This window comes from Chrysochloris asiatica, unplaced genomic scaffold, assembly GCF_000296735.1.
Source record: "Chrysochloris asiatica unplaced genomic scaffold, ChrAsi1.0 scaffold00019, whole genome shotgun sequence".
Taxonomy (NCBI): Eukaryota; Metazoa; Chordata; class Mammalia; order Afrosoricida; family Chrysochloridae; genus Chrysochloris; species Chrysochloris asiatica.
In genome coordinates this window covers 4,702,207-4,721,934 of record NW_006408537.1, presented here as the reverse complement: position 1 = coordinate 4,721,934, position 19,728 = coordinate 4,702,207, and the positions used below count along the sequence as shown (strand labels likewise).

The window sequence follows — 19,728 nt, the reverse complement described above, 5'->3', positions numbered from 1 at the left end:
ACCAGCATTGTCAACAGTTTTCATCAACCTCAAGAGGGAACATACATAAATAAAATATTTGGAAATTATTGCAAAAGTCTCCTTTAAAGTGTCAAAGAACAAAGAGGTCACTTTGAGGACTAAGATGCATCTGACATAAGCCATTTATTTTCAATCACATCATGTGCTTGTGAAACTTGGACAATGACCAAGACAGACCACAGAAGATGCATTTGAATGATGGTGTTGGTGAAGAAAATTACAAGTACTGTGGACTGCCAAAAGAACCAACAAATCTGTGTTGGCAGAAGTACAGCCAGAATACTCTCTCTCCTATACCTGTTTAACCTGTGTGCCTAGCCATGTATGCACTCATGTTGCTGTTAAGTGTCATCAAGTCCTTCTGGCTCATAGTGACACTTTCTAGGGTTCCCAAAGAGTGGCTGGCAGATCTGAAGTGCCAACTTTTCAGTTCAAACTGATCTTGCAGTCCAGTACGCCAGGACTCTGTGTACTCACAGATCACCGCCATGGCAGGATTATGCATTGGCTTTCATCTTTATGGGAGCAGATTACCAGATCTTTCTCACATAGAGCTACTGCGTGGGTTTGCTTGACCAACTTTTCAGTGCTTAACCATTGCAGCACCTGACGTGCCGCCATAGAGTTGGTTCTGACTCAAGAGCTCCACAGGGTTTCTCAGGCTGTAAATCTTTATGGAAGTAGATTGACTAACCTTTCTCTCAATGAGTGACTGGTGGGTTCAAACTGCTGACCTTTCAGTGAGCAGACCAAAGCTTAACCCACTGCACTACCAGAGCTCTACTGCTGTTCTTGTTGTGTGCCAGTGAGTAGGTTCTGAGTCACAGCGACCCTGTATAGTGTGTGGTTTTTGTTGTTAAGTGTCGTCGAATCTGTTCCAACTCATAATGACCTGCTCTAGGGTTTCCAAGGCTTTTAAAAGTCTTTGTAAAAGGAGAAAGCCTCACCTTTCTCCCAGAGAGCAGCTGGTGGGCTTGAACCACAGACTTTGTGGCTCACAGTCATGCACCTCTGTGCTGGAGTGTTTTAACTGCTGACCTTGCAGTTTTACCTGTTCAGTGCTTATCCTACAGAGTCATACCAGAGCGCTATGGTGGTGATAGTTGTAGGCCGAGTGGGTTCCGTAAATCTTTATCCGAGCAGAAAGCTTCACATTTCTCCCATGGAGCAGCTGCTGGATTCAAACTGCTGACCTTGTGGTTAGTGGACCAACTCATAACCCACTATGCTTCCAGGGCTCCTTAAAGTTTCATGGTGGTGGCAGTAGTTGTGTGCCACCAAGTTGGTTCTGACTCAGAAACCCTGTATAGGGTTTCTGAGGCTGTAAATCTCTACTGCAGCAGAAAGCCTCATCTTTCTCCCATGGAGCAATTGATAGACTCAAACTGCTGAGCTGGTGGTTAGCAACCCAGCTCATAAGCTACCATAGAATATATGAAATATGATATGATATCCTATCAGGGCTCCTTAAGAACTCTGCTATTGTTGTTAAGCGCTGCCAAGTTTCCAAGGAGGAGCTGGTAGGTTTGAACCACTGTCTATGTGGTTTGTAGTCTAGTGCTTATCCTAGAGTGCTCCATGTTGTTGTGTTGTTGTTAAGTGCCGTCGAGTCGGTTTCGACTCATAGCGACCCTGCACAGGGTTTCCGAGGCTGTAAATCTTTACGGGAGCAGATCGCCTCATCTTTCTCCCGCGGAGCAGCTGGTAGTTTCGAACTGCTGACCTTCCAGTTCGCAGCCCGATTCGTAACCACTACGCTACCAGAGCTCCATAGAGTGCTCCATAGTACTTGATAAATGTTAAAAAGTTTTATAACCTTCAGCCACAATGAGGTACTCACTCAAAATACCACCCCCTCCTTTTTTTCTTCTACATTGAAAAATGCCAATTTATTGATAAAATAGTCTGGAAAGTGATTTTGGTTTTGCTTTGTTCTGGTTTTAACTTACTTTATTTTTATAAGCAATGAATGAAGTTGAATATTTTTCCTATGTTTACTGGCTACCAAATCTTGTGATTTTATGATGACTGAAATTATTATTTTAAATTTCTTTCTCTCAATACAAACCCTGAGGTTATAGATTTACAGGCTTTAAAAGGTTAGTTCATAACATTTCAAGAACAAATTTATTTTGGACATGTTAACACCGAAAAAAGCTAAAATAGAAAAGGTTTTCCTGGTCCCATGCTGTTTCTTCCACCAATGTGACAAGTTGCAAGCTGAGCCCAAACTTGCCTAATATTTTTAAATTGGGGGCGGTGGTCAGAAGGGAGCGATAAAAGGAAAAATAGATGCCTTGATCCAACAACCTCAAAGTAATCAGATACTACATGAAAGCTTTCAGCTAAGTGTTGAAAACATTTGAATTTGTTTTAATACTTTTCTTACATTATTTTCTGTTTTGCACAATCATATAAGGTTGAAAAGAATCGGCACTACAATCCTAGTAGTGCATATACAGCTTAAGTATAAAATATTTTTATGTATTTTTATGTATAGTATTTCTGATATTTGATCATATAAGTTCTCCTGCTTGTTAACCAATTTTACTTAAGTTAAACCACTTTCTTGTTAAGTACCAGTTCTGACTCATAGTGACCCTATATAGGGTTTTCCCAGGAGTGGCTGGTGGGTTTGAACCACTGACCTTGTGGTCAGCAGTCCAGTGGTTATCCTACAGCACCACACTAAAACTCCTTTCTTAGTTGGTGTTAATTGTATGATGACATTAGCTTTTAGTTTCACACATACAATATTTGTATATATAAACATATTTTGTCTACAGTAATATAAATAATATTTAGTAGAATTTTGTATATGTATAAAGTGCTAAAGAGCAAGATACCATTTTAAGGACTAGGGTGCCCCTAACCCAAGCCATAGCATTTTCAATTGCCTCATATGCATGCAAAAGTTGGACAATAAGGAAGACTGTAGAAGAACTGATGCATCTGAGTTATGGTGTTAGAGAAGAATATTAAAAATATCATAGACTCACAGAAGAACAAACAAATCTGTGTTGGAAGTAGTACAATCAGGATACTCCTTAGAAATAAAGATGAGGAAACGTCAACTCTCGTACTCTGGACATATTATCAGGAGGGACCAGTAGCTGGAGAAGGACATCATGTTTAATAAAATAATTGTGGTTGCCGTTAAGTGCCGTGCAGTTGAGTCAGTTCCAACTCACAGCAACACTGTATAGAGTTTCAGAGTCTGCAAATCTTTATGGGAGCAGAAAGCCTCATCTTTCACCTGCAGAGTTGCTTGCAGACATGAATTGTGATTAGCAATTCAGTACTTATCCTACAGAATAAAGATTGTTGTTGTTAAGTGACGTCGAGTCGGTTCCGACTCACAGCGACCCCATATAGGGTTTCCAAAGAGCAGCTGGTGAGTTTGAACCACCGACCTTGCGGTTCAAATTGTCCTTGTGGTCTACTGCTTTATCCCACAGCACCACACCAGGTGGTACTCAGATGCTAACTGAAAGGATGGAGGTTTGAATCTGCCCAGAGGTGCCTCGGAAGAAAAACCTGATGATCTACAGGTTGAAAACTTTGTGGTGAACAGGTCTACTCTAACATACATGGTGTCACCATGAATCAGAGTTAACTTGAAGGTAACTGGTATGCGAGCACACATAGATATATTGTATTTCTGCATATAACTTGCCCACATAAATAGCATCCACATTCATGAAACACACACAATGTGCACAGGAAACTAATGCACCCCGGGACTGAGCACTTTGCAAAAACATATAATGCACACATTTGGCATTTCTTTTAATTCTATCTAAGTCATCTCTGTTTTCCTCTTGGATTCAAGGCATATCTGAAGTTAACAACACTGGGTTCTTGCCACAGAGAATAACATGAAGTGCAAAGGAAAACCAAACTTAAATCTTACTGACTTCTGTGGCTATTCTCTAAGGTGATTTCATTCAAGTTGATGATATAAGGAAATAAAAAGTTTAGGAATATAAAGTCAGTTAAAGAACACAGCCACCCCTATCTATTAACTGTCTTTTTATAAAAGTGCTAAGGAAAATATTTCAAACCTCAGGGCATACTGGACATGTCCTATGGTGAGTTAGTAAGCTGAGATTGTATTATTAAAAATAGGGTAAAAACTATGTTGTTATTGTTGTTATGTGCCGTCAAGTGGGTTCTGACCCATAGCGACCCTGTATAGGGTTTCCAAGGAGCAGCTGGTGAGCTTGAACCACCAACCTTGCAGTTTAAATGGCTTTGCAGTCTGGTGCATTAACCCACAGCGCCACACCTAGGTAATCTTAAATCCTTACAGCATCAGCATTGCCATTCCCACCCTAAGGTGACTGTGTTGGCTTAATTAGGATAAGGTGCTAACAAGGTCAGGGTCCCCCAACTCCAGCCTCACTGCATTCAGATGTGCCTCCCCCTACTCCGCCCCCTTTAAAACTTGTGAAGAGCACACAACAGCATCAGCAGGTGTCCCTCATTGAGTGCTAACCCATGACTGGAGACATTCTGCACAAATGAATTCATTTAAATCTTCACAATGATTCTAAGGAAGGTACTGATTTCATCCCCATCCTCTGGATGAGTAAACTGAGGCACCCAATGGGTAAAGACCTGGCTGTGTTTACACAACTAATGAGTGGAAGGGCCAGGATTTGAATCCAGGCTATCTCACACCAGAGCTGTAAGCTTCACCACAGTGCTATCTTGCCTCTAAGAACATGAGTGAGGTCCACCACAAGTTCCCTCTGCTGGAAGCCGATAACATGCGCCACTTGTAAATCGAGTATGTTGTAGCAGAATCTTCCAGAAGCTCAACAGAACAGAGCCAAGGAGGGATGCATTTGAGTCTGTCTTTACCTCATCCACTCAAACAAAGCCAAACTAAAATTCACTTTCAAAATACCAAAAACCCAAACTAAACCATGGTCAGTGCATTGATTCAGACGCATAGCAACCCTGCATAGGGTTTCTGAGGCTACAAATCTTTATTGGAGCAGAAAACCTCATCTTCTCTCACAAAGCAGCTGGCAGTTTTGAACTGCTGATCCTGTGACTATCAGACCAATGCTCATCCCACAGTGTCACACAATAAAAATGCCAAAGTAACAATGAGGAACCTTTGTAATGAAAGTTCTAATTCTATCTGATTCTGTGGCATGGTAAATCTTTATTAACTTTATTTATCATGACATAGCATTAAAATTAAGAATAGTATTTGATGGCAGTTGTTGTACTGCCTTTGAGTTAGCCTCCAACTCATGGTGACCCCACGTACAATGATGGAACAAAAGACTGCCCAGTCCTCCGTCATCCCTCATGATCACTTAGAGATCACAAGGCTGTAATCCACAGAGTATTCAGTAGCTGATTTTCAAAGCCAGGTCTTTCTTCCTGCCTGCCTTAGTCCGGAAGTTCCACAGAAACCTGTTCAGCATCATACCAACATTTCTAGACAGTTGATTCAGACTCTTAGTGAGCGACCCTGTACAGGGCTTCTGAAGCTGTAAAGCTACATGTAAGGTGCACAGATCAGGAATTAAAACCAGGTTTCTAGCAAGGAAGGTGAGAATCCTGTCACTGGATCACCAATGTTCTTCCTCTACTATCTGATTGTGTTAGTGTTAAGTGTCATTGAGCGGATTCCAACTCATAGAGACCCTGCATAGGGTTTCTGAGGAGCCCCTGGTGGGTTTGAACTGACAACCTTGTGGTTTTCAGTCCAGAGCTTATCCTAAAAGCACCAAACCAGACTCTTGGTATTTGATTAAGTGCATAATATTAAAATATATACAATTATCTCTTGCTTAACTTACAAAGCAAGAATATAATAAGCACTACTGACAAAAAGGAGCTCTGGTAGCGTAGTGGTTACAAATCGGGCTGCGAACCACAAGGTCAGCAGTTCAAAACTACCAGCTGCTCCGCGGGAGAAAGATGAGACTTTCTGCTCCCATAAAGATTTATAACTTCAGAAACCCTGTACAGGGTCACTATGAGTCGGAACTGACTCCACGGCACATAACAACAACAACACCACACAAAGAGGCAAACCAGTGTCATAAAATTGCAATGGTATCTTCCATAACATAAACCAAACCTACTGCATCAACTCACAGCTACCCTCTATACAGGGTTTCCAAAACGGTAAAGCCTTACAGAAGCAAACAATCTCATTCTTCTCACATGGAGCTGCTAGTGGCTTTGAACTGCCAACCATGGCTAGCAGCCCAATGCCTAACCAACGGTGCCACCAGGGCTCCTTTGTTGTTGTTGTTAAGTGCCATCAAGTCGATTCCAACCCATAGTGACCCGGTATAGAGTTTCCAAGGAGCAGCTGGTGAGCTTGAACCACCGACTTTGCAGTTCAAGCAACTTTGCAGTCTGGCACATTAACCCACAGAGCCATACCAGGACTCCAGGGCTCCTTTAAACCCCGCTCAAATAGATTAGTCATCCTATCATGCCTAATAGTTTTTCTCCTTTGAAGTACTTTGCTCCAGGTGGTTTTCTAGAAAAAGTTGTTCAGTATCTGGCTTCCTCATTAGGAACAAGACAATATTGATAGCCCTATGTCCCCAGCATGTACTACCATGCCAGCCCTGAAAGGCACTCAGTAGTATTAATGATTGACCACAATGGGCAAGGAAGCAGAATCCAGATTCTGAAAGCCTCTGTTTCCCCATCAAAGGGATTCTGGAACTCCTGCCTTGTCCTCCTAACAGGGCTGTAGAGAAGTAAAATGAGATCGGAAATGATGAGTTTGAAATGTATACAAATGTAACAGACTAACAGAGGGGAGAGGAAGGCAACCCCCAAATGACACACACTAGGTTTTTTCAAAATATGGGTAACTTTTATACGAGTGGTGGGTCCATAAGTTTTCTTGCCTTCCTCCCATCCCCAACAACAAGAAACACACACTAGCCTTAATTTTAATAGTGTCATAAAAAAAAAATATATATATATATATATAAAGATTAACCATACCATAGAGTCAAAGAGGAGTACTTTCATTTTAAAGTTTCCTTTTTTAACTCTGGAATTTTTATTATATTTTTTTAAAGTAAATTTTCAGCCCAGATGGAAAAAATAATATCAAGCACTCTATCAGTGTAGAAACTATGAAGTCTTTAAATAAACAACTTATCAGTACTCACTCTCAGACCAAAAAGGAAAAAAAAGTGTAATTATATGAGAAGTCTAGAACTTGAAGACAGTCTAGGCCACATGGCTGAAGTTAAACCAAATGGAAGACAAACAAAAAAAACAACACCACAGTATCACCATATGTTACCATCACAAAGAAAGGCAAAGAGGCCTAGGGACAGAGGTGACCCTAGTAGGAGGCCCTCCAGTTCACAACTCTGCACATGGGCATCCAAAAAACAAAACTAATCAAATCCTGTTGCCGGTGAGTTTCTTGCAAAGTGTTCTAGAGTAGAACTGTTCTGTACGGTTTTCTTGGCTATGATCTTTAGAGGGGCTGATCACCAGGTTTTTCTTCAGCAGTGCTGCTGGATGAGTCCAAACCACCAAATTTCAGGTGAGTTGCTGAGAAATCATTTGTGCAAACTGTCTGAGAAACCGTTTGCACAAACCCAGAGACTTATATGGACATCCATCCAACACAATCCACTGCCATCGAACCAGTAGGGCAGTGGGAGACTGCGCCGTAGGCTTTCTAAAACTATAGCTCTGTAGGGAAGCAGGAAGCCTCATCTTTCTCTCTCGAAGCAGCTGGTGGGTTTGAACTGCCAACATTGCAGTAAGCAGCCTAATGTTTATCCCACAGCACCACTAGGGCTCCTTTCATGACTATCAGAGACTGCTAATTTATCTGAACTCTGCATAGACATTTGATAAGTCACCTCAAAATGTGCTCAAGAGGAAGAATTTCCCTATTAGAGCTTAATTAAATTTATGCTTCTGGTCTATATATACAGGTAAATCTGCTTGGATTTTCCTTCTCCTGGATGCTATAAACATTTACGATGGCACATTTTCTATCTTTATCAATGCTAAAATGCTGGGGATGATGCAGGAGTAAAATGCCAGGTTATAAAGAATTTGACCTTCCTCCTAACCAACATTCTCCCCTTTTATAAGAAGAGAAATTAATTTAGTGAATTAACATTCTTGTTCACACTCTGAATTCTTGAAAAGCTAGACCAGATACTGATTTAAAAACAAAACAAACAGAAAACGTTTGCCATGGCTCACCCTAGCCAACACTAACCTGGTGTTGACTCTACAGTTGGCCACCAAGATATCATGAATGTACACATACACAATTACCTACTTTCAACCATAGAAACACTGATTCTATTATTAACACCACTTCTCACTTACCAACTATCATATTATCTGACATTTAATATTTGTAACTAGTTAAAAAAAAAAAAAAAATCTATCTAACTTTTTGCACTAATAACAAATGTCTGACAGTTATGAATGCCCAGGTGTGAGCTGACAGTAATGCTAACTGTAATGATTAAGTTTATGTGTCAAGTTAGCTGGAACATGATTCACGATGGTTTTGGCAGTCATGTAATGATGTAATTTGGCAGTTCCATAATGATGCAATCATCTTCCATTTTATGATCTGGTGTGGTCAAACTTCAGTTTAGCATGATGTCAATTTTTGTTTAACAACCTGGCGTTTGGAACCTAAATCATTTCAAAAAGTGAGGAGAGGGTATACTTTTACTTTATGTAAAGATCTGAAAGTAGTTCATGCCTGTCAGTTGCTCTGCAGGGGACAGATGAAATTTTCTGTTCCTGCAAAGGTTTACAGCCTCAGAAACCCTGCACAGGGTTCTTATGAATCAGAACTGACCCGATGGCACCCAACTACCAACAACAACACCCAACTACCTGTGGCTCAGAACAGACTTTTTAAAATTGGTCACCTGATAGCTATCGTCACTGACACCTTAGACACACAGGTAAGTCCTGGGTACTGTGAAAACGGCAGGGCATAGACTCCAGGTTTAGTGACATGGTAAGAATGGCTCTGAAAAGACAAGTTATTGTCCTACAATATCACCTTCATTACGTGACCCGCTGACAATCATTGAGCTCTTACTGTGGACCAGGTTTTGTGCCCAGCATTTTGTAAATGTGTCGTCTCTAATCCTTACAACAAGTATGAAATAGACAGTAGCATCCCCATTTAGCAAGTTCTGGTGTGGCACTGTAGGATAAGCACTGGAAAGCTAACTGCAAGGTCAGCAGTTCAAACTCACCAGCCGCTCCTTAGACACAAAATACAGGGTCACTATGAGTTGGAACTGTCTCAATAACACTTAACAACTATCCCCATTTAGTGGATACAAAGGCAGGCTCAGAAATAGACAATCTGTCGAAGGTCATTCCACTGGCACATAAAGAACAGGGATTTGAAATTCCAGTCACTGGCCTCACAGCCATGGAAGACTGCAGAACTAGCTTTTGAGGATCAAAAGCTGGTGATGTCCCTGGGTACTGTGAATGGTTAAATGCTCACTATTAGCTGAAAATCAACAGAGAAAAAATCAACGGAGAAACGACTGAAGTTGTCAAGGACTTCATTCTTCTTGGATCAACTATCAACACTCACGGAAGCAGACTAGATCAGACAATGTATTGTATTGGGCAAATCTGCTGCACAGAAACTTTTTAAAGTGTTGAAGAGCAGAGATGTCTGCTTGAGGACTAAGGTGCGCCTGACCCAAGCCATGGTATTTTCAATAACCTCATATGGATGCGAAAGATGGACAGTGAATAAGGAAGATTGTAGAAGAATTGATGCCTTTTGAGTTGTGGTGTTGGAGGAGAATACTAAAAGTGCCATGGACTGCCAAAAGAACCAATAGATCTGTTTTGGAAGAAGTGCAGCCAGAGTGCTCCTTGGAGGCCAAGATGGCTAAGCTTCAACTCTCATACTTTGGACAGACATATTGTCAGGAGGGAACAGTCGCTGGAAAAGCATGTCATGCTGGGTAAGATGGAAGGTCAGAGAAAAAGAGGAAGACCTCTAATGAGATGGATTGGCCAGGTGGCATCATTGATGGACTCAAGTGTGGCAGCGGTAGTGAGGTTGGCCCAGGATCGGACATTGTTTTGTTCTGCTGTGCATGGGGTCACTATGAGTCGGTTCCGACTCGATGGCACCTGACAACAACAACAACATTAGCTGAAAGATGGTTGGTTCAAACTCACCGAGACACCTTTCAAATCAGGCCTGGAAATCTGCTTCTGAAACGTCACAGCCTTGAAAACCCTATGGAGCAGTTTTACTCTGCCCACATGGAGTGGCCATGAGTAGGAATCAACTGGTCAGCAACTAGTAACAATGAGAATAGAGCCAATCAGATGGAGACCTTCTGGAAATAGTGATGCCAGAGGAAATGCAGGCGAATAGACAGGGATGTTCTAATATAAACCCGAGGGTCAGAGAGAGGAAGTAGGAGAGTCTGGGAGAGTAACTGCTTCATGAAGTTGGGAAGGGTAACAAGGCACTAGCAGAGGAGATCAACAGTCATCCAGAAAGAAGGGATTGGCGACAGCAGAATGGTAGAAGTCAAGAGAGCAGACTTTCACCCAGAGGATTGGTTAACTCAGGAGGCTCAACAGGTGAGAAAGAGGTGGACTTGGCTATGGGAATCACCTTTGAGAAACCATGAGCAGAGTGGTTTGAGAGAAAGCTAAACTGTAAAGGTTGAGATGTCAGTAGAAACAAGCAAAGTAGATGTAAAGTAGCTGCCAAATTCTAGTCAGGAACAAAGTACTTACATGAGAAAAATGGGGGAAATGTGACAAGATTTTCTTATCATGAAGCCAAACTTACTCATTTAAAAGGACTGTTGTTTAAAACTAGATTACACATTGATTATGGGTTGATATCTTATCTTTTACTGAACAATGTTGTTGTTTAGTGCCATCAAGCTGGTTTTGACTCATAGTAACCCTGCATAGGGTTTCCGAGCCTGAAAAATCTCTTCAAGAGCAGACAGACTCATCTCTCTCTCATGGAGCAGCTGGTGAGTTCGAACCACTGACTTAGTGGTTCATAGTCCAGTGTTTATCTGCCATGGTCACAGTGAATGAAAATGATTTTTTTTTTCTTATCAATATAAAAATTAGTTTATAATCCTTTTATTTTCTTAAGTTTTTATTGTGAATTGAGTGATAGTTTACATGGGAGAGTATCAGTTTTACACTCATCCTATCATATTTCATTCCATTGCAATGATTACAATTCTCTCCATGCATCATCATTCAACAGCATTTGCTTCTATTCCCTGTTTTTTGTTTTTGTTTTTGATGTACACTGAAACACTCAGGAATATTCAATCATTCAAACACCCAAAGGGCATACCCTGCAAGCCTGCCCCCTGGCTGCCAGCACACAGCCCCTCTCCCTCCATGAGTCTAGAGTCCCCAGCCGCTCCATCTCTCCACATCATCATTTCTGCCTCCATCTCTGGCACGGCTGCTTCTCTGAATAGGGTCCTACACTCTGCTCCCGCTTAATCCATTTTTAAAACCTGTATTACTGCATTAAAATGAAAAGTCTGAGACTCTGTGATTAGAGTGTGCCATCATCAAAAAAGGAGGTTGGGGGAAGGCAGGAAAGAGGGTGGTTATAGAGAAGAACAGAATGCCAGGGTCAAAGGAAACTTTCATTTCAATGTGTTTGGGCTGGACTTCTTGTTAGTTTGGTTGGGGGTCATAGAGGACCTAAGGAGCTTCAGAGAGGGAGACAGTCACAAGTGGAAGGAGAAACAGCTACAGAGGTTTACTCCAACCCTTCCTCATAGGCACCAAGCGCAACAGGATGAGGGGAAGGCTTCAGAGGGAAGACTTTGAAACCTAGTCCTACAAGGAAGGGGCAAGAAGTCACTGAACATATTGGAGTCCTGGTGTGGTGCTATGGGTTAATGCGCTGAATGTAAAGTCAGTTTGAACCACAAGGTCGGTGGTTCAAGTTCACCAGTCAGTTGCTCCTTGGAAACCCTATACAGGGTCACTATGGGTCGGAACCGACCAACGGCACTTACCAACAATAAAAACAAAGCACTCCCAGAGGAAAAGCCTGGGAGCAGAAGGCCCGTGGACAATGTCAGAAAGCCCCAAAATCAAAGCACAGGTTCATGGAATAAGATCCATCAAACCCACTAGAATGGCAAATGCAAAATCCCATTGTCTTAAGGAAGCAACAAGATGCTACAATATGAAACACTTTTCAGCACAATTGAACACTGCATCTATTAGGCAAGGATGCACGGAGTGGGAGGACAGAGAGAAAGAGAGGGTGGCACTGGTCTGGAACGTAGGATCCTGTTATGTATAAAAACTACGAATCATGACCTGGCCAGAGATAGAATTCAAAAACTACAAAGAATCAAACAGTGAGGAATGAACAAAACAAGCATGTAAAAAGAAATGCTGACAGGCTGTAGTAAAATACTGAGTACTGGGACTGTGGGTACATTCAGTACATCATATTGCTTCTTCTAGAATTATTTACTACTAGAATAAAACAAGGTCCTTGTATGCCAAATAGACTGGCTGATGGATGCTGTGCTGCCAATGGTTGCCTGACTCAATCCTGCTTAAAAATATCTGGGATTGTCAAACAAGACTAAATATGAATGCATGATCCAAGTGTGCATTTGCTGCCACAGCTGTTCCTCTGGATGTACACAGGAAAAATATGTTAAATGAAAAAAAGGCATCCCATTTTTATTATTAGTCCATCTACCAGAAACCCACCCAGGTTGGTGATAGATAACTCCTGCCCAAGCAGCAGTCCAGTGCCTGTTAAAGATGGCAAAAACACACAATGCAAAGCATAAGACGACCAGATACGGTGTCTCGGGATGGTACAGACGGGGAAGGTAGGACAGAGTGAAACCTTTTGTAAAAGTGTTAGAGTCTTGTTAAGTTAGGAGGCTGGCAAACAATTTTCCCAACTCAGAAGATTTTCACCCAATTTCATCCACAGTTACCAAAACAATCTCGATGCCTCTGTCTTTACTTCCCATCACAGTTGGCTGAATAAACACAAGGTACACAATGCTGATTGATAAACAGATACAGAGGTAAATAAATAATAGATAATGTTGTAAAGTGCCTTTGAGTTAGTTGGTTCTGACACATAATGAACCTGTATAAGGTTTCCAAGGAGTGACTGGTGAGTTTGAACCACCGAACTCGCAGTTCAGACTGACCTTACAGTCGAGTACTTTTATTAAATATTCAATTTCAAAAGCAGTATTATTGGGGCCAGGGTGGGGAATGTGAGTATTTCGGCATCCTCCTCCCCTCCCACTCAAAATAGCTCTGATTCTAAATAGTGGCTCTTACAAGTCAAGAAAACTAACACACACAAAAAGTATTCATCAAATACCTCATTCTTGTTTCAAAACTACTGCTCAGTTGAATTATATGTATCCAATATGGATAAACCTACAACTACTGGCATTTCTGTTATCAAAGTTCTCTTGAGAAGTGAAGTTTTCCAATGGACAAATGTTTTGAGGCAAAACTTAAGTCTTCCAATTTCTCCATGTCTCTTCCATCCTCAGATCACATGACTTGTTTCCTCTTCCCAGTTCCACTCTTTTTCGCATGAATTCTATTATACCAGATTCCATGCTGTTTAGGTAAACTACCTTTCTCATTAGAATTTGCGATTCTTGTCAGTTGGGATAAATATCCTACTACCAATAATCAACAAACCAATAATCAGTTGGAGCCCTGGTGTGGCACTGTAGGATAAGCACTAGACTGCTAATCTCTGAAATTAGTGGTTCAAATCCACCAGCTGCTCCTTGGTATAATATTTATAATACATTTAACTTCTTAAAGAAACACCTATCAGAATTTAGAGATTACAATGAATATTGTCCCTTTCAAAGTATTCACCATACAAAACATGCATATAATCCTCTGGTACTGCCATTGAACAGAACATTCTGAAGTTCTTTATCATTTCACTGAACAGATTTCATAATTCAATGTTATGAAAAGATTTTGCAAAAAATTACGTAAGATAGAAATTGAGAATCAGTATGAAGTTTATTGTGCATTTTAACTGAATCCAACTCTAAATCCGTTTTCACTGAATCAATCCTGAAGATAATATACTGTTGCCTGCTTCGGTCAATTCCCGTGGCTAGTACTAAAGCAATTATCAAAGAGCCCTGGTGGCCCTGGAGTTAAAGCACTTGGCTGTAAACCAAAAAGTTAGTGGTTCAAACCCACAGCTGCTCTACAGGAGAAACTCGTGGCCATCTGCTTTCATAAAGTCTTGGAAATCCTATGGGGCAATTCTGCTCTGTCCCATAGGGTTGCTATGAGTTGCAATCGACTTGAGGGCAATGGCTTTGGTATAAAGGAATACACACACACACACACACACACACACACACACACAAATACCCCATCCAAGTTTAGAGCCAAAAAGGAGAAGTGAAGCATTTGCTTTTGTTGAGGGATAATCTAGAAATATATAATAGACAGGTAAATTCTGGGTTGTGCAAAACTCATTTTTGTTCTTAGTTCAGTCATTCATTGTTCTATGGATTTAGCTGAAGGTGAGAAAGGTCATATTACAGTCCTTTTTTGGTCTAAGTGCTCTTTAGGATCTCAACCTTGTCAGGAGCTGCTTACGTCCCTGTAAAGGACATCATGCGTGGTAAAGTATAAAGTCAGTGAAAAAGAGGAGGACTCCAGTGAGATCCAGTGGTAACAGCAAGGGCTCAAGTTTCACAAATGTGAGGATGGCGCAGGACCAGGCGTTGTTTTGTTCTGCTGTGCATAAGGTCGCTATGAGTCGGAACTGACTCCACAATGCCTAATAATAACAACAACAAAAAGGTTCTTATATGAGTGACTTCAAATACAATTTAAATGTGCATGAGTGTTCTCTCGAAATTAAACTGCCACTTCCTGGTATCTTGCTCTCAACATTATGTCATCTTTGGTGAGATGGAAACATACTTTTTTAATACGGATTCTGATGCAGGTGGCCTTGGAACCCACCTGCCCAAACACAACTCCTAGTGAAGAAAGAAAGCCCATAGTCTGAGCTCTAGATTTCTAGAGTTAGAAAGTATTCTTGCTCTCCTCATTCCTGAAAGCCCACTTCTCAGTGGCCTAAGGATCGGGACATTTTGATTTGCTATCCTTTTTTCCATCTTCCCTTCACAGCCTACCAAACACAGTTTTGCTCACGTGACCTGAACATCTTTGGGGCAAGATTGCAGTTTGTGCTTTCTTGATCGAGATTCTTCCTGCTGCTACTGTGATAACATCTCAGTGCCCAACAAGCAGAAAAGCGTATAGTAAAAATGTTTAGACTGTCTGAAATTAAAAGCATAAGTTCTGATATGATTCTTTTAATGTTAAAATATATTAAACTTTATAAGGTGCCACACCTTATAATTCCATGAAAGGGCTAAGCCCATCATCTCTGAATTATTCTATAAATTAACCATCAGTTTTTTTATAGTTAATTTTATTCATGTAATTGAAGAAAGCTGCTCCACTAGGCTGGCTGAAAGGGTTGCAGACCTTGCATGTTGCTGCACAGTACAGTCTACATAATAACAACTCCTATCAATTAAAAACAAAAATGACAAAACCAGAACTCACAAGACTGGTCCTTGTTAAATATTCAATTAATGGATAAAATATATTATTGAAGAATAACTGTTCCTGCTCTTCTCATCATGTTTCCCCCCATCACATGAAACATGCATTCTGGCCTACACTTCATAACGAAGTACACTTTCATAATGAAATATGCTCACTTTACTTAGTGCATTACTTTGAGTCGATCTCTTCCCATTAGGATCCCTAAGGAAGCGTACAACAATCATTAGTCCAGAAGAAGGGGTTGTGCAGATACTAAACTTGACTGACACAGTATCTGCTGAGAAAACACCTCTAAACGACAGGGAAGAAGTCTCTTTGTCATGCTCCAATTGGTCAACACTGAGGTTAATGATCAGTCCATGGAAAAAGCAAAAGATGAGAATTTTGATCTAGAGAAAGAGCACAAGTGGTTACTTTTTTCCCTCTAATTACCAGCATGCCACGCTCCTGCATAGAGTGCAAAATCTAAAACATGTGTATGTGGTGGGGGTGGAGAGGTTGTAGAGGGACTTCTTAATGCAAAGATGCTTCCTGTGATTGTGATCAAGCACATTTCTGTGTCATCTGAGACCATTTTATGGCTAACTTCAGAGTGGCCCAGGTCCTTGCCATGCTGTGCCCTGTCAAGTCGCAGCCAGTTAGACCACAGTGCAGACAGCACGTTACATGTTGGATGAGGAACACCAATGACTTTCCTTAGGTGCTTGCTGTCTTACTGACTCTGTTCAACTCTCTGCTGGCAGATCTCACTTCCCTCAGCGCCTCCTCTGAGGTTATTTGGGTTCCCTACTGGATTAGAACTGCCTTTTGCCTGGGAGGAGTGTCAAGTTATTGACCACTTGGTTCTCCAAGTATTTACTAATTTGCTTAGACCCACTTGTCCATCTTGACCCAGAACTTGTCAGCCTCACTGTAAGAAGGAAGGCTTATTCTTCAACATTTTGCAATACCAGCAAACCAAGGTTGAACAACAAAGTTAAATACTTCAAAGCATCAATTATTGAACGTTGATGGTACTTTGACCAAGCAACTACACAAACAAAACATATGTTAGGCAAATATAGGGCTGGTTCTTTCACAGTGCCTTAAAAAAACTGAACATTTGTGTTTTGTCTGCTTCCATTGGCATTCTTTCTCAATGTATCTCTCTAACTGCATGATCCTAAGCAGTAATTATGTTTTCCTGACTTATGTCAACATAAGAATCTTAAATCATGTGGAGGCTTCAAATTGCTTACTCACCTCTTTCTTCACTCTGTCTAGTTGGTTTTTAACTTATCACAACCTTCTGAAAATTTCTGTCTGGTTGGTAATCTATCCTATACCAATCTTTCCTTGTGAAACCTATAGCCAGAAAAACTAACAGCAAGAGTTACTGATTAATCTTCCTTTTGAAAAAAGCATTAAATATTTAATAATAACTGCAAGTAATGGCACAGGAAAGCTTCATACCCTATGTTAAGTGTTTAGGGGTGGGGCAGGAAGAAATATCTATTTAATGTATCATCTTAATTTTGTAAAACAGGTCATGAAAAGACAAAAATAAAGAAAGTATCACGAAACACTAATGATGACTATTTCTGGCTAGTGGGGAAAATAATTTTTTTTAATATGCTTCGGAAGCAGAATTGTAATTCTGGAGTCCATCAAATTAGGGATCAACTATCAACTCTACTCCTCACTAGTCATTCAACCAAAGAAAAGGCTTTTTAACCTGAGACTCAATTTTCTCATCTGTATAAAGGGGATGCAAGCTTACTTGTTAGAGATGGTTTGAGAACGAAATGAGATATAGTACATATGAAGTGGTTTGCCTCGTACCTAGTCCTCAGTAAAATTAAAAACAAAACAAAAACAAATGAGTAGAGCCCAAGTCATAGCAACCCTATAAGACTGAGTACAACTGCCCCATAGGATTTCCATAGATGAGGCTTTCTGTTCCCGTAAAGATTTACAGGCTTGGAAACCTTGTAGAGGCTTGCTATGAGTTGGAACTGACTTGACGGCACTTCACAACAATCTTTCCAGGAGCAGACTGTCACATCTTTGCCCTGTGCACTTGTAGTGAATTCAAACCACAGACCTGGTGGTTAGCAGCCGGGTACTTAACCAGTAAGGTTCCTTGAGTACAGGGTAATCTACCCAATAAATATTTTTATAAGGAAGATTCACAATTCTCTTTGTTTTTTCAGAAATGTTTCTGTAAGTTCCTTTTTGTTTCACTACTGTTATTTTCCCCAATGAGCATATATTTTTAAAAACCAAAAAGCTGGAAAATAAATTTAATCATCCATTTCTCCAGTTTTCTTAAGGTCCCCTTCATAGTCTTCACAGAAACAGGTCATATATAATTCATAGTACCTTCAAAAAATAACCACCACTCACATTTCCGTTTGTCATACTGTGGTACCCAATGATAATATCGAAGGAAAAAGTACAAGTTGTACTGAAGGTACTGATGAAAACCAAGGCTCGAGATATTTATGAGACATTTCAACAAATGGATATAATGCTGAAGTGCTGACTTTTCTATGCCAAGAAATTCAGAAAACAGCTACCTCACCAATCAATCGACTGAAAGAAATCCGTATTTGTGCCCATTCCAAAGAAAGATGATTCAACAGAATGTAGACATTATCTAAATATATATTATTAATATAAGTTTTATTGCAATGAACTAAAAAATGGTTTCAAGCAGTATATCAACAGGGAAATGTCAGAAATTTAAGCTGGATTCAGAAGAGTACAGAGAATATCAGAAAGATGTTTACCTATGTTTCACTGACAATGCAAAGGCATTTGACTGTCTGGATCATAGCAAATCATGATGAGAATTCCAGAACACTTCATTGTGTTGATGTGGAACTTGAACATAGACCAAGAGGCAGTAGTTTAAACAGAACCAGGTCTGTTTAAACATGGTCTACAGTCAGGAAACATGTGTGTCAGGGTTGGATCCTCTCACCACTTATGCAATCTATATGATGAGCAAATCAAAGACTCTGAGAAGCTGGACTATGAGAAGACCAAGAAGACATCAAGAATAGAGGAAGATTCATTAACAACCTGCAATATGCAGATGACACAACCTTGCTTGCGGAAAGTGAAGAGGACTTAAAGCACATACTGCTGGAGATAAAAAAAACTACCAGGCTTTAGCATGGATTACACGTCAACAAAGAAAACAAAAGGCCCCCGCAACTAGATCAGTACATGGAGAAAAGACTGAAATTGTCAAGAATTTCATTTTACTTGGATCCACAATCAACACCAACAAAAGCACCAGTTGAGGAATCAAATGACACTTTGCACTGGGTAAATCTGCTACGAAACATTTCTTTAAAGTGTTAAAAAGGCAAAAATGTCACTCTGAAGGTTAAGGAGGCTCTGACCCAAGTCATGGTATTTTTAATTGCCTCCTACCCATGCAGAAACTGGAAGATCAGAAAATTGATGCATTTGAATTATAATGTTGGCAAAGAATATCAACTATACCACAGACTGCCATAAGAACAAAGAACTCTGTCTCAGAAGAAGTACATGGCCAGAATGTTCCTTAGAAGTAAGGATGGCAAGACTTTGTGTCTCATGTACTCTGGACATGTCATCAGGAGGAGCTGTCCCTGGAGAAGGACACAATGCTTGGTAGAGGATCAACGAAAAAAGGAAGACCCTCAAGAGATGGATTGACACAGTGTCTCCAACAATGGGTTAAAAAAAAAAAATGGCAACAAGTGTGAAGATGGTATAGGACTGGGCAGTGTTGTTTTCTGTTGTACGTAAGATCCTTCCTATGAATTGGAACTGACTTGGTGTGATGCTGTAGGATAAGCACTAGATATCAAGGTCAGTTTGAACCTCAACGAAATCCTATACAGGGTTGCTAAGAGTCAGAACTGATTAGGCGGCACTTAACAACAACAGAAAGTAGTATAAGGAAACCTGCCGAATGATTGCCACTCTACATTGCAAAAAAATAAAGAATACAAAGAAAGAATTCAAGGGGGAAACCTGGTAGTTGTTGTTGTTGTCAGGTGCCATCGAGTTGGAACC

The 19,728-nt window shown here is 40.5% G+C and overlaps 1 protein-coding gene across 1 annotated transcript in view; it reads right to left on the bottom strand.

The window, feature by feature from the left end:
* The window catches only part of LRRC1 (leucine rich repeat containing 1), a 165,254-nt gene that overhangs the window by 68,729 nt on the left and 76,797 nt on the right, over positions 1 to 19,728 (bottom strand). The gene's annotated exons all lie outside the window — the stretch shown is intronic.